We start from the raw sequence: 16,695 nt of genomic DNA, 5'->3' as shown, positions 1-16,695 counted from the left end.
CTATCCTTGACCCCTCCGAGATGAGTTAGAAGTTTTCTCTGATGTACTTTGTGCCTTCTTCTACGTAGTATTTATCACATTTCTTTCCATATTTGTTTTCATAACTTGAAATTAAGTTCTTTGAAGACAGGGAGTAACCTAATGTAGTGGTTATAAGCATGAATTCTTATACTAAGAGTTCCAATGAAATGCTGTAAACATTGTTGAGATCCTTGCTCAGGCACTTGCTAGTTAGTGGCATTAGGCAGGCTATTTTAGTTATCTGAGCCTCAATTTATCTGTTATCCATTTTTACCCAGAATTCAGCATAGTGCTTACCATATTATATACATATAGATTATTAAAATTATGGGTGAATATACTTCAACAAATACATTGAAGTTAATTAAGAAAAACTTCACATTGGATAAGAGGAAATGTCCTTTAAAAATCTGTGAAATTTTGTTTCTTTTCCAAGTGGAATTATATTATAGCTGATAGAATATAGCCTACCTAATTGAGTTTGGTGCTTACTGACTGGTAGCAATGGGATTCTGGGTATATTTGTCCCTCAAATGTGAGCTATATTATAGTGAAAAGAATTACACTGACCTTTTGTGTAAGACAGGAATTAGAAATATTGACACATCTCCCTTGGCAACCTTTTTAATGACTGTCAGCCCATGTATGACATGTTAACGTGGCATTTATACTAGGTCCAAAAAATACAAAATAATAAAAATAGGGTCATTGGATGATGGTGGCAGAAGAAATTCCATTGAGGTTAGTCAAGGAACTAGAAAGTGAAGGCGGTTTGGAAGTTATCCAGTTATAGAACTTGGGATCTCCGGAAATGAAGTGACTTGTCCTAGGTCACACAGCAAATTAATGACAGAGCTAACCTGAGCCCCGATGTTCAATAAATTTAATGACACAAACAGAACATAATGAGTGCTTCCTCTTGCCTCAGATTGCTCCTTGGAAATCAGTTTCTTTAGAGGCAGAAAGTACCTGTTGTTGACACAAATCTCCTCACTGTTTTCAATGGCAGAGTTTTCTGAAATTGCTTCCCCCCTCCCAAAACAAGTATCTTCCTCCTGAATTTTATTTCTTTACTTCCAATATATCCACCTCTTGCTTAACCATGTGAAGGCCTCTCTCAGCATCACCCTCAAGTCTCCAACCTTTTATTCTTTGATACAGAAATCCCACAAATTTCTAAGCCTCCTTTAAATATTCAGTTCCTGTCAGATAAAATTATTCAAACCTTCAAGTTGATTATTGGCAATTTCAGCTGGATCCTCAATCCTTGGCAACCATTCTTTTGCTTTTTTTCTGTGGCTGTCCCCCCTTGTATTTTATGTAACTGCTTGACACATTCCTGCTGTCTCAGAGCCAGCTGCTTCCACCATCCACGCCAGAAGATTACCTGCCCTTTGACTTCCCAAAGAATATAAATGGACTGGGCAAAAAGCTCTCTATTTTCTATCATCAAACTTCAGAGTTTGGACTCCATTGCTTCCTTGTTAGCCCTCTTTAAATGCTCATTTTTTTAAAGGCCAATTTTCACACGTGACCTATGGATTTTACTCCTTTTCATTTCCTTCAGAAATTAATCCCTCTTCTCCTCAACTTTTTCATCCTTTTATCTTCTTTCCTTCACCAAATAAGTGGCACTGTAACTTCTATATTTGAAAATTTTTTTACTGGTTGATTTTTATTTCCTCTGGTCACTGTTTAGCTTCTCTCCTTTTCCCAGTTTGATTTACTCAAAGAACAATCCATGCTCATATACTATCCATAGATCAACTTGCTAAAGGTAGGTATCTGCTTTACCTCTCCACTGAAACTTTTCTGACAAAAATAAAGTTACTCACAAATAAATGGAAAGGTGTCTCATGTAAATGGATTGGAAAGCTTAATATTGTTAAGATATTAATGCTTGCCAATTTAAAGATCCAACTACCATCTACCAATACTAATGATGCATTTTACATTGTGTGTATACACCATGTCTTGCTTATCTGTTCATTTGTCCATGAACATTTGGGTTGCTTTTACCTTCTAGTTATTGTGAATAATGTTGCTATAAACAGGGTGTACAGATATTTCTTCAAGATCCTATTTTCAATTCTTTTGTGTATATGCTCAAAAGAGGGATTTTTGGATATGTTAATTCCATCTACCAATATCCATCTACCAAATTCCATCTACCAAAATCCATCTACCAATACTAATGATGCATTTTACAGAAAAAGAAAAATCCATCTTAAAATGTATGTGGAATCTTAAGAGGTGCCAAATAGCCAAAACCATCTTGAAAAAAAGCAGTAAAGTTAGAGGTCTCATATGTCCAGATTTCAAAACTTATTACAGAGCTACAGTCATCCAAACAGTGTAGTACTGGCATAAAGACAGACATAGAGACCAATGGAGTAGAATAGAGATCCCAGAAATAGACTCTTATATATATGGCCAAATGATTTTTGACAAGAGTTGCAAGATCTTTCAGTGGAAAGGATGGTCATTGAAACAAAAGACATTGGGAAACTGGATGTCATCTGCAAAACAAAGTTGGACCCTTACCTTACACATGCACAAAAATTATCTCACAATGAAACAAAGTCCTAAAAGTAGGAAATAAAATCCTTAGACAAACACAGGAGGAAAAGCTTTATGACATTGGATTTGGCAGTTTCTTGGATATAACACCAAAAGCACAGGTAATAGGAGAAAAGAAATTAAATTGGACAGTGTCAAAATTTTAAAATTCTGTGCAAAGACATAATCAACTACATGAGAAGGCAACCCTATAGGAGAAAATATTTGGAAATTATGTATCTGCTAAGGGATTAATATCCATAATAAATAAAGAACTCATTCAATTCAATAAAAGACAAGCAAATAACCTGACTAAAAGATGGGCAAATGACTTGAATAGATATGACCAATAAGAACATAAATAGTTACTCAACATCACTTATCTTTAGGAAACTATAAATCAAAACCACAATGAGATACCACCTCATACTTATTAGGATGACTACTAACAAAAAAAGAAAGTGTTGGCAAGGATGTGGGAAAACTGCATCTTTTTTTTTTTTAAGATTTTATTTGTTTATTTGACAGACAGAGATCACAAGTAGACAGAGAGGCAGGCAGAGAGAGAGAGAGGGAAGCAGGCTCCCTGCTGAGCAGAGAGCCCGATGCAGGACTTGATCCCAGGACCCTGAGATCATGACCTGAGCAGAAGGCAGTGGCTTAACCCACTGAGCCACCCAGACACCCATGCATCTTTTATACATTGTTGGTAGGAATTAAAGTGGTACAGACACTGTGGAAAATAATACAGCAGTTCCTCAAAAAATTAACATATGACTCAAAAATCCCTCTTTTGGGTGTATACACAAAGGAATTGAAATAGGATCTTGAAGAAATATCTGTACATCCTGTTTATTTATTTTTTTTAAGATTTTATTTATTTATTTGACAGAAAGAGATCACAGGTAGGCAGAGAGGCTGGCGCAGAGAGAGAGAGAAAGAGGGAAGCAGGCTCCCTGCTGAGCAGAGAGCCCGATGTGGGACTCGATCCCAGGACCCTGAGATCATGACCTGAGCCGAAGGCAGCGGCTTAAGCCACTGAGCCACCCAGGCGCCCTGTACATCCTGTTTATAGCAACATTATTCACAATAATTAAAAGGTAAAAGCAATCTTAGTTTAAAAAAAAAAATCTCTGTAGTATTTTTGACTACTACTCTTCTTATAAATTCCGTCCTCCACTGTATTTTGTGAAATATGATTCTCTTGCTTTCCTGCTGGCCCTTTATCTTCTTCCCATACACTAAGGATATGTATTGCCCAGAAATTTATACTCAACCTCTTAATACTAGTAGTACTGTCCTTGGGCTTGAGTGACCAAGGCCTTTGCCAGGTAGTCCCTGCCCTACAAAAGGGCCTTCTTTGGCCCTCCTCTGTTGACATCCATCTACACAGGGCGAATAGGTCAAGATTAGCTACTAACCTGGATTCCATACCTTTCTACAATTTCTTATCTGGGACCCTGGAATTACTTGCCAAGGTGGTCTTAAATTTACTTCCTGGGCCTCATCTCTAGATCCATTCTCCCCATCTTCCCTTTTCCAGTAAGCATACACACCTGTAGAGGGAGGTGGTCACTTGGTGGCTGTCTGAGGGAGACGGAGTGTGAGGGGGTAAATAGAGTTTGGATATGTGGGTAGAAGGTCTCTTGAGATAAAGTACAAAGTCCTAGATAAAAAGAAAGTATGGAGCTTGACCTTGAACCCTGCAGGGGCATTCATTTTTACTCTTGACCAGGCAAGGTCAAGATTACTAGAGACAGACCTGACTGTATACATTCCCTAGACACATTTATTCACCCCCATATTTTAAAATCCCACCTGCTTGCAAGGTAACATCTGTTGCCTTGAAGCAATATTCCCTCTGCTAAATTCGGACATGAATTTCTCATTGCCCCCCCTGAATATATCCACATGGATTTCCCCTACTCTCAAAATAAAGGTCTAAAAATAAATTCAGCACACCCCTTTCTCACAAACACATTTCCCACTCCCTTGTGCTACTTTATTAATAGCAAACCAGCTTCCTAGTGATTCATTGTAAATCCTTATTTCTCCTTCACCCCCAACATGCAACTCAGTTATTAATCATGTCCCATTATATCCCAGGAATACCAAATGCAAAGTTCATGAACTATTGTGATACCTTCAGGAATAGGAGATAATGATGGATTTTAGAAGCCAGCTGAATTTTACCCTTTTACATGGGCTATTGAAGCATAACCTGTATAGGATAAAAAGGTGTTTATAGCCACCAAAAAACAATTGGGATCATTAAGGAAAAACCGATTCAAAGTAAAAGTGAGCAAATTTTCCCATTGAAGGTGTCCATCAGAATGACTGGGGTTCATGCTGTTCCCAAAGTATATATTTGGAACTGAAAGTATTTGAGAAAACAGCAGAAGCAGGAAGGCCACTCCAACATTTCTCCCACAGCTATCCCTGACATAGATCTAATACCCTCATGTGAAAGGTGCTCTTCCTCGACTTGGAGAAAAAGAATCTTCTTCTCCTCAAAGACAAAAGGACACTGAGAGGAATCCAAACAAACAGGCCTTGCATTGTTTCCCCCAGGTCATTTCAGAGTCTTTAACCTATCCTATTCCTCCATAACTTTCCACTTCTCATCAAACCCAGCATAAAAACACTGAGGTCTATTTCTTTTGGTCTTGATTTCCTTAGGAAGTCTCCTATGTCATGCAAAACTTATATTAAATAAGTTTGTATGCTTTTTTCCTATTAATTTGTCTTTGTCAGTTTAATTTTGAGACTAAGGTAGAGATCCTAAGAAGGTCAAAGAATACTTTTTCCTTCCTTACAGAACCTAACACTAAATTTGCTTATATTAATTCATAAGCACTGGCCTTCAAGGAAAGTGGATTGAGGGAGGGAAGAGGAGGATAGTTGGAAGGATGTTTGTCTTTACCTTTCGGATGCGCTCTATACATGCTGTTACCACACACCAGGACTAGGGCCACCTGGGAGAGCCATGGGTCTGGGTAAAGGGTCACGAGAAGAGAACAGACATGTGTCTTTAAAATTCTCCTCTGGTTTGACATGACTTATCCTCTGAAAAGAGCCACATCTGTACGCAGCATAAAGAAGTCCTGTTTTTTAATACACTTTAAATATCTACTCATCCAAGGAATAGTAAAATTGTTTTTTAGACCCCTTCTGTGCAAGGCAAAGGGTAAATATTGGTGTTTTCTTAATAAATATTTATGTGCATGTAAATAAGTAAAAGTCTTTAAAACTCCTGATATTTATGAACTGATCATAAAGTTTGAGGCAGAACTGACATCTCTGACTCCCTGAGAAAAACAGATCGAAAGGAAATCAATTCAAACCAAAGTAACGGAAGGTAGCTCTTTGTATATGCTTGGAATAAATGAGAAAAGCAGAGCAATGGATTGACAATTTAAGATATGAATATCAGGGATATAAACTGGTGGATAAGAAAAAAGTTTATTTTCTAGATCTTGGGCATGGCAAGCTAAGGTATTAACGATGGCAGACTATTGTAGTTAGCCCATACAGAGATAAACCAACTGAAATATGTCCTTTTTAAAGCAAATTAGTGCAAGATCGGTGCTATATGCTTGATGAACAAAATCAGATACAATCCCTGCCCTCAATGAATCTAGATTCACTGTGTAGAACACACAGTAATTAATTATTCAATTTAACATAAAATAACAATGATTGCTATGAAAGATGATTGAAGTTTTAATGAATACAAACATTTGACTGTATCCTGTCAATTAAGGCAGAGAAATGAGCCTGAAGAAGTAATAATTGAGTAGATGAGGACAGAGCGGTTGGCATTAATTAGATTTCCCATGTTTATCTCTGTCACATGGAAGCTGGATTAGTCCTCCGTGGTATTCTTAAATATTTTAAAATAGAGGGAAGTACCTCCTTTCATTTTACTTGATTTTTCTGTAAGTTCTAAAGGCTACATGAAAGACTTTGTGGAAAATCTTGGACCTGGCATGCATGAGGAAGTAATAGAATTGACAATTTTACCAATGCTGTGAAAAGCAATTAATCAGTGTCATTAGGAGCCAATAGGTTAGCACTTCCTTTAAACAAAGTTAAAAAGGCATTTCCAAGCTCATAGAACTTAAGAGAAGGAGAGTAATTCAGACCGTTTACAAAGGATTTTCTCTCCTTGAAGTTTCAATTCAGGACTCATTCTGTTTCAACGTCTACATATTTAAATGGCAAACTGAGTGGAGTTGATTTTACTTGACTCCTTTTTCTAACGGCATGGGCTACTTAGCTGGGTCATTTGCTCAGACGCTATCTAATAATTTGACTGTAGGGCAGAAATCACGAAGCGAGAGGCCAGAAAGAGGATTTTTTCCTCCTTTTCCTTGGAGAGTAGCATGTTCCCTCCATGCCCTATAAATTGACAACATCATTCCACTGCCTGTGAAAAGCCTGGGCCTGAGCCCAGAAGACAAAGCACAAAACACCACAATTCCATCTTTTCCCTAGGCAGTTTCTATGTCGTGCAGAGACATATGGTCAGTCACTTAACAAGACATTTTCTTTACATAGAATCAAGTGTTCAAATTGCCTAAGATTTTTTTATTAACCCAAACCAAATGACTAATTGGACACCATGGAGATACAACCTTATTCTGTTTGTTCGTTTTTTAATATCGATATTAGCATAAAATAGGAAAATCTGATGTCTAACTAGGTGTCATTTTCCCACAAGCAAACATTTTTTAAATGAGAAGCTCAGAGTAGATTCTGAAATTTCATGATCTTTGGCCTGATAGAAACACAAGCACAACCATGACCATATGTATGTTTTTCCTCTAAGTTTAGATGCAAAAATATGACAGCAGAGACTGAGACTTAAAAATTGTACTAGCTTTTGAGTACTTAGCATGATCCTTATTTATATTTTTCTCACTGCAAAAGAAACAAGAAAAGATATTTTTGTTGAGAAAATCAACTTATGGTAGGTCAGAATAGGCAAGATTATGTTGTAATCATATACACTGTAAATCTCAGTGGTACCAAGTAACAGAAGTTTATTATACACCAAATATTTATCACAGATTGCCTGAGGACTCTGCGTATTGTATTCACTTAGGGACACTGCCTATTCAAATAGCTACCATCTTTAATAAGGTCAGTCACCATGCTCAAGAGAAAATAAAGAGTTCTGGAGAGCCTCAAGGTAGCAATCAAATGCTTTAGACTATAAGTGACACATATCATCCCACTTAAAATTCACTGGTTAGAACCAATCATATAGCTCCATTCAAGCATAAGGAAACTGTCCAGAAGGCAAAGATCCGAGTATATTTTGTAGACAGTATTAATGATTACCATACCCTCTTAGGAGAAAACTGATAGATTTCTGATAGGGACTGATGAGCTTCCTCTTTGCTCAATTTTTCAAAACTAGTTTAGAGACAGAAGAAACCTAATAAAGTGCACGTGCATGCACACACACACACACACACACACACACACACATGTTTCTACTTTCTGTTCTTCTCCCTAATGCTACTCAGTAGAGAAATAAGTATAACATTTAAGGCAGCAGATGATGTGGTGAAAACATGAGAGATGCCTTAAAGGCTCAAAGGTAGGCTCAGCTTACTTTGGTAAGGAAAATGAACAGCTGCCAGTGTGCTGACTTTTGGGGTATATTGTAAAGCAGAGTAGAAGAGGGAGTGAACAGAGAGGAAGGGTAAATTCTGAAGAAAGGTTTTTCTAGGTCTTAGGAAAATATAAGCATATGAACAGTTGAAAAAGAGAAAATCAAAAAGAGAAACTGAGGATAAGAATAGACAATTTTTATTAGATTATTTCATTTTTTCAGTCATTCAACAATAATTTTCTGGTCTATTGATAGGTGTTAGCCCCATAGCTTGCTCTGGTTGTGGAATATATAAGATGTACTCAGTCTTGTCTTCATAGAACTCACTGATTCATGGAAGTGATACCAACACCATCATGATAATCTTTAACCTTGAGTACTTATTACAAACTCACTGTGTGTTCATTAAAAATTATACAAGAAAGTAGAAAATTCCAGTTTTAAGTGATTCTTATCAAATACCTTTTTAATTCTTAAAACTAACAACAACCTTATGAGGTAGTGCTATTATCATGCCCATTTATAGATAAAGACGTTGAAAGCTCAGAGAGGATTAGTAATTTGATGAAAGTTCCAAATAGAGTCTAGATTAAAATCTAAGGATTTTGACCCTATATCCCACACTCTCAATTATTGATTACAAAAAAAAGATAGCAAACATAAAGCCCTATGCAGGAATTAAGTGTGATGAGAAGCCACAGGGAGGAGATTAAGAAGAGAAGTGATATTATCAGAGTCACAATTTCAGAAAGATCAATAGGTATGTGAACAGACTCACTGGGAATCTATGGTAGAAAAAAAAAAAAGGAGAGAAGGAATCTATGAAGTATAGCAGTTCAGGATAATGGTAGAAAACATAGTGGAAAATGGTCAGATTTGACTTTGAATGTATTGCCCCTGGGTTGCATGTGAGTTTAAAGAAAAACTAGGGATTGTTCCTAAACTTGTGGTCTGGCTAATTGGATGAACAATGTACTATTCACTCAGTATTATTTACCAAAATGAAAAAGCATGAAAGGAAAAGTTTTAGGGGTAGGAAAAATACAGATGTTGTTTGTAAATCTTTAAGTTTGAGATACTTATTATTCCAATGGAGAAGAGACGCTAGTCTGGCAGTTGAAAATACACCTCTGGATTCCAAAATAAAGAAAAATAAGGGTGGAGACAAAAATTTACGATTCAAAGGTAGACAGTATTTAGGCCTTGGTCCTACTTCTTTGAGTCTAAGTAAATCCCTGGGACTTTCCACATTTGCACATCAGGAAAGGTAGAAGAACAAGTAAAGGAGACTTGTAAACAGTGGCCAATAAAATAATAAGATAACCTGGAGAATGTAGAAACCTAGAGGCCAAATGAAAGATGCTTCAAGTTACAAAGAAAAAAAAAACAAAAACCGTGATCATTAGCTCATGTTGCTTATAGGTCAAGTAAGAGAGTATTAAGAGCTAAGCATGAGATTCAATTCAGTTATGATGGACTTCATTGGCAATATTTTTATTATCATTTAATTAGAGATCATCCATCACTTCTGATTGGTTGGAGATTTCAGAAACAAAGCCTAGTTCAGTATTCATTCTATCTGTGGAATGCAGTATTAACAAAAAATTGAATTTTCACCATTTACCCCATCAAAGAGGCTGGCTAGATAGAAGAGAAGGTATTCTCCTAGAACTATATCCTTGCCAGAAAGAATGTCTGGTTATTATGTGAACACTATAAGATGAAGTTCATTACAAACATTGAAAGCTAGAATCTAGAAATAATAGCAAATTCTAGTGTAGTATTCAGGCATTAAAATAGAACTATTATAGGAAGTATACACTACATCATCTTTAAGTACAAAATAATCATAGATAGACAAAATATATTCTATAAAATGATCGCCAGTAAATAAAGAACAGTGGCCCCGTTCTAACTCTGACTTGACTTTTTCTCTTATTGATCTTCATTTGCAAATTGGTTTTCAGGAAAACTTTTTTTGGTCTGTCCTACAGTGACCATCAAGAACTTGCTATTCAAAGGCCTCAAGTTGCCTGTGACTGGCTGCTGTGCTTTTAAGAGCAGAGGCACAGAGAGAGACTGATGTATACATGTATTCTAAAATGCTATCATTAAGCCCCTTAGTTAATTAGGTCTGGACTGCTCCCTTCAGCAGTCAAAGCAGGAATTATATGCTCATTTTCTCTCTCATAGTGTCACCAAAAAAAAAAAAAAAGGAAAGAAAGAAATCTTTACAGAAAATATGGCAGCTCCAGATGGTGAGTTTCTGTCAATTAAGAGAACAGATAATTTTAGTTAACCCTTGGAAATCTCACTGACAGTCATTTCTCCTCTCCTCTTCATGTGTAAACTTTGTAAAATGTCCTCAAGTGTGATCACTAATGATTACTTGTACAAAAATATATACTGGACTTACCACAAAGACCTTTTTCTAAAATATACAGACATAGATTAAAAATGACATTTATGAAACACCAAGAGATTTTCCTGGTGAACAATTTAAATATATTTAGAAGTAAAAATGACAACACACATACATGGAGTTAGCTCACATTTGTAGAAGCCGTTCTTTTGCAAGGCTTCCCTCCCCACACCATGTCAATGACTCTCCAGTCACCATCCCCAACCTATCTTTGCCTTGATGTCTACATTGCTTTCCCTTGAATCCTAGAGGCTACAGCTGCATGTGAGCATTCCAAATGTCTAAATCTAAATAGCCAATTTCTCATTTCATGCATTTCCCTTACTTATTTCTTGAGCATCTTAAAGCTTTTGAGCACTTCCACCAGAAAATGGGCAAAGACAGCACATACACACAAAGAGGCAGTATACGTGACTGTAAGTTACAGCACTGAAAAAAAAAATGCCTCGGACAAGACATCCTTTATGATTCATTAAACTCCTTGACTGATTCATTTGACTTCTCTATGTAACTCCTTCAAAAAATATTAACACAAACCATACGCATTGTAAAAATAAGAAGTTTGACTAAGATCTTGTTGGATTCCAAAGATCAAATTAAAGAATAAATTAACAAAACAATAGAGTATTTATTTTCAGAAATTTGCAATTGTAAATTCATTCTCCACCTTTTTGAGATGCAGATCTTCTACAATACAGGAATGTTTTCCTTAAGGTCCTGGGAGCCATCCCTTTGAAACATAAGAACTAAAAAGGATAGGTCCCCTATCCCCCATCTCAGTGGAAGGGTAGGAGCCTGACTTCAATAAGCAGACCAATAGGAAACATAGATGGCCTAATCACACTGAACAGATTCCCTACCCCATCCTCCAGGTTGGTTGTTTTGTTTCTGTTTTTGTTTTTGTTTTTGTTCTTGTTTTCCTATTACCTTGCCCCCTTGTTTAAAAACCCTCACACCTTTTGTTTCCAGGGAATTAAGCTCAGACTCTCTGCCTTATTGCAACGTCTTAGCCCCTACTGTAGTGGTCTTGGATACAGTCTTCCTTTCCATTTTTAACAAGTATCTAATGCAGTTTTTCTTTCATAGTATTATAGCAGGAGCTGAGAAAGATGCAGAAGACATGCAAATACTATTATCAACGTACAGAGTTTATAATCTGTTTAATAAATTAATATACACAAAAGAATTAATGAAAAAATAAGAGGAATAGAGGTTCTGTAAAAGAAGTCAATATGATTTGAAAATGGTCTATAAATGAAATCATTATTTAATGCCTATGTAAACCCAAAGGTAATATTGTCCAAAGGGCATCTCTGACTTTTCCATTGACTATTCTTTAACTTAAGCAGGTTACTTAATAATATCTGTCCATTCTTGGGGTGCCTGGGTGGCTCAGTTGAGCTGCTGACTCTTGATTTTGTCTCAGGTCATGATCTCAGGTTCTGCTTTGGGCTCTGAGCAGAGAGTCTGGCTGAGGACTTTCTGGGTCCTTCTCCCTTTACCCCTACCCTCACTTGCAAACTCTAAATAAATAAATAAGTCTTTAAAAGTGATAATATCTGTGCATCCTTTATCTATGAAATAGGGGGAGTCGCTGATTTACCTATGTTATGAAACTTAAAAATTGCCAATAATTACTGAGCACTTAGGATTGGGCAGGTGTTATATTCTAAAATGCCTTACCTGTTATGTTCTAAAATGCCTTACCTGTTCTAAAATGCCTTTGATTCTCACAACTGTAGGTATAACGGTTTTCATCCTTATTTTACATGGGAAGAAACTGAGGCACAAAGTTGATAAATATCTTGATCAAAAGTATCATCTCATGAATGGCTGTCCTGCAGTGAAAATCCAAGCACCAAACCCTACCACTTACTTAAATCTGTGAAAGTGCGTTCAAATCACAAAAGCCAAATAGATGGAAAATGAATAAATATAAAAAGAAATGAATGTCCGCCCTGAGAAAAACGAAAACTTAGTTGATTTCTGAAATTTCTCTGATTTTATGCATTCTGGTATGTGGGGAATAATAAACATAAACTCTATAAATTATAATTTCCTGTTCCACCTTCCAGTTTCTACATTCTAAAAGAACACAAATCTGTCTCTTTTTCTTACTTAAAATGCTGCTTAAATATCTATGCTCTTGGATCAGAAGCATCATCTCTCGTGAATGTTTTTCTTCATAATACTGAGAAGGACAGATGGGAATTCGTGCCTTCTCTCCACTGAAAGCAACAGGGAGAAAGCCTTGGAGCTGTGAACCCTTCCTTTTGTTTACTCTGCCTGGCCACCCGCCCATCGCAGCCTCTTGGATCTCTCCCTGAGAGCTTTGATGGCAGCTATTCTGAAGGTCAGGTCTGTGCTCCACACATCTGTCACTATATTCCTTGTGATTTTCAGGCAGAAGACTGGTAGAATTGAGCTGGGTTATTGATAAATATTGATAGTTGTGTATAAAAATGTACCAGTGCATATGAGCTTGTTCTGATGTGGGAGGGATTTCTGTTCTCTTGACTCCTCTCTTCTGCTCTTTGCTTCTCAGTTATTTGCATACTTGTTAACACACATCCTGCAGGGCAAGCAAGGACAAGGAGAGCTATGAAAACTTAAATGAAACCATTCAGGTGGAGCTGTAAATAAGGATCCGATAGGACCAAGCTAGAAATGACAGACTTCTGCTGTTTGACTTTTGGTTGTGGGGCAATAAGGAATTTTCCTCTTTATATTGTTCTTGTCTTGTATATTTCTCATAATTGTGAATAAAATAAACATAACACTTTGTAAATATAGTAAATGTTAGCTTCTTTTTTCAGTAAAGCATTAGCTATTCACTATCTTTGAAAATATGAGCAAAACATGCAGTTTCTCTATATGTTCATTATTGATTTTATCTGGATGCCAAGTATTGGATCAACCCTAGAAGTCTAGAAGAAAACCATTTAACCATCGATTCAACAGACATTAGTTGAGCTGCTCAAAAGTTGTCTCTTGCTCTTATAGATTATTTGTAGCATTAACAAGAATTACTGTTCATGTATTATTGAGTACAAACTTTCTAAGCACCTGATATGCTCCCAGTTACAAGTGGTACGTGATGTGGTACTCAGCTTACTTGAACTAAGTTGTTACATCAAAGAAGCAGCAAGATGACCCATCAAATCAATCTAGGTTATTTATCCTATATAAATTCTTACTCCTGCATATATTTGCTGCCTGGCTAGCAAGATGATTGATAGGTAGATAGGTAGAGGATACATGTATATAAGACAATAGTATTGTATAAATGTAAGACAGCTCAGATTAAAAAAAAACCAAGATCATACAAAAAAACATACAAGCTATAAAATGAGTGTTCTAAGAATGAGATTTCTGGAGATCAATGTTCATAGGGTGAGTCAAAGAAACTAAAAAGTAGATAAGGTATAGCAATTTTGCTTTCAAGCCTAACCATAATATGACCTCCCAGAGAATCTAAATGCTTCAGTTATAAGATGGACAGCCTTATATGTAGGGCTTAGGGGAAGTGGAATCTTCTCTGTACTCCTGGAGAAAAGTACACACCCAGATTAAGGAAGATTATTTCTAGGGAGCCAGGAAAGTGAATGATCCTCAGGAGCCATAGACAGAAAGAAGGTGAGAAACAGGGCAGTCACCAGTACATACAGCCAGTCATAGATGATCAATCACCAACTAGTGCAACAGCAAGATTATTCCAGGAACTAAACTCGCACTTACAAAGACTATAGATTCTAGTATTTGGAATGTGTTTAAGTGTCATTCCTTTGGTTCTAAATAATAGTGCTTTACTAAATAAATGCTTTACTAAATAAATGCTTAACACACATCCTATAGGACAAGCAAGGACAAGGAGAGCTATGTAAACTTAAATGAAACCAGATTCTAACCCTGCAAGTGGAATTAATTGTGTGACATGTATACATGTCACTCAAAATACCCAAGAAATTAAGAGAAATGTGAAGATTAGTGAGGGCTGGAGTGGCTGGGGGAGGCTTCATGAATGAAACGGAGCCTGAACTGGACATTGATGAATGGGCAGAAATGGACTGGCAGAGAGTGGTGAGGGAGAAATTAGGGCAAGAAAAATTCTAGGAGGAAAAGAATGGACGTGGCAATGACGGAATATCAAGGTAAGTAGAAGGAAACGAGGCTTTTTACATGGATTGATCCAAATTATAGTTGGCCCGTGCAATCTTAAATGCACTCCTGAATTCCAACTTCAAGAGTAACAAAATTATATGACTTACTCAACTCAAGTGACAAAATTTATTCTAGTTGAAGTAAAAATGTTGACTTTTTAGTTTTGGTTTTTTGTTTTAAATTTTGCAGGGGCTGAACAGAAAGGATGATGGAGTACACAGCTTGAGTGAGGCCTACATTGAAATGTATGTGTTCAGAGTTACATCAAGCACTATTTAGTTCTGCCTAAAGCCTTCCATGGGCAACTGTGAGGAGAAGAGTGGGTCCAAAGAGCGAGAAGAGGACACTCAATAATTCTTCCCTAGGTTTTCTCAAATATCAGGCAAGTCTCACAGAACACGTGACACTGTATTATCAATGCAGACTTCACATTAAGAATAGTTTATGTGTGAACATTTAATGGACAGAGACAAAAATGTCATATCTTCACATCCAATGGAAGGTGGCAATTCAGTTCTGGCAAGGTCATTTATTATTCCCTTTTGGGTAATATATTAAGGATATTTGTTCCTTGAATCTTTGATCAATCATAACTCCACATCCATGTACTCTTAGTTGTTCAAGGAAAACTTTCCAGGGAAGAACATTTCAAAGAATTAACACTGGCAAAGCCATATTTTCCTTGTTCACTACTCAATTAGGATGAATGTGGTTGTACATACACAATACATCCATAGTTATAAACTCCTATTTCACCTTATCATATCTTCCCAGACCCCTTTTGCGTATCTAAATTGTACAGTGTATATCTAAGTCTCTTAAAGCCAAACTCAATATATAGTCCAGCATAGAGCCTTCCTTGCCAATTCCCATCTTCACTAATTTCTCCCTCTAGAGATTATTTAATCTTAAAATAGAATGAAAGATTAAGGCAACAGAGCAGTATGGTTTATGAACTCAGGTAATGGATTTAGATAGACTTGAGTGTGGACCATTGTTCTGCTATTTTCTTTATGCTATCAGGCAAATTACTTAATCCCCCCTTAGCCTCAATTTTCTCTTTGTTAGAATGAGAACAAGAGCAATCCTCAAGAATGTTATATGAATTGAATGAGATATTTTCCAATATGCTCTGCATGGTGCTTGACTGTAAACTCTCAATAAATATAAGATATCTTTGGTAATAGTGAAAATAATATTACTATTAGTCAACCAAAACAGAGGAATTTTTAAAAAATGGAATGACAATGTTTGATACTTACTGTGACTACAATGCTTTTTCTATCAATAAAAATTCTAGTTATCCTTTAATACTCTGTTCACATCTTACATCTATTATTAGGACTGTCTCAAGTACCTCAGTAACCATTACTCTCCTTTGAAATGTCCCACTATTCAGAAGAGGGTACACAAAATTTTAATATGATTTATTGAATACACAATGTGCTTTGAATTCCAACACACGTATGCTTGAAACCCTTCTCTAATTTCCTAGTCATGTATCATTAGATGAGTATCTATCTTATTGGTCAAATACTTAGGACTTTCCAAATTCCAAATGGGAGGATCCAAAAGAAGTTTTAAGTTTGTAAAGTAAGTTACATATTTGCTTTAACATTTAATTCTAAATTTAGTAATAGATTCAAAAGGAATTAAATAAGATAATGTACTTATTCTTTTCTCATATTTTATAAAAACGTATCTTAATTCTTCATAATCATCTTTGACATCAGTATCTTATAAATAGAAGTATTTATTAGGTCATTAAATACTGTTTTCCAGATCTGATTGAGACACGGCACTTTCAAAATTTCTGAAAAATGCAGCCAGTGGAAATTTTACTTCAAGTCTCAAGTTTTATTTGCAAAGCTTTGGTACAGTTGATTTTTGATTCCATTAGTTTTGTAGG

At 36.2% G+C, this 16,695-nt stretch overlaps 1 protein-coding gene and 1 long non-coding RNA gene across 2 annotated transcripts in view; one reads left to right on the top strand and one right to left on the bottom strand.

The window, feature by feature from the left end:
• The window catches only part of LOC309857704 (GTP-binding protein Rit2), a 201,237-nt gene that overhangs the window by 28,206 nt on the left and 156,336 nt on the right, over positions 1-16,695 (bottom strand). The window lies entirely within an intron of this gene.
• Positions 14,982-16,695, top strand: part of LOC309857705 — a 29,033-nt gene continuing 27,319 nt past the window's right edge. The window contains exon 1 of the long non-coding RNA XR_014307864.1: positions 14,982-15,168. This is a non-coding gene — a long non-coding RNA (uncharacterized lncRNA). The remainder of the gene's footprint in view (positions 15,169-16,695) is intronic.

Source organism: Mustela nivalis, assembly GCF_964662115.1.
Source record: "Mustela nivalis genome assembly, contig: HAP1_SCAFFOLD_1098, whole genome shotgun sequence".
NCBI classification, from domain to species: domain Eukaryota; kingdom Metazoa; phylum Chordata; class Mammalia; order Carnivora; family Mustelidae; genus Mustela; species Mustela nivalis.
This window is presented reverse-complemented; position numbering and strand designations above follow the sequence as displayed.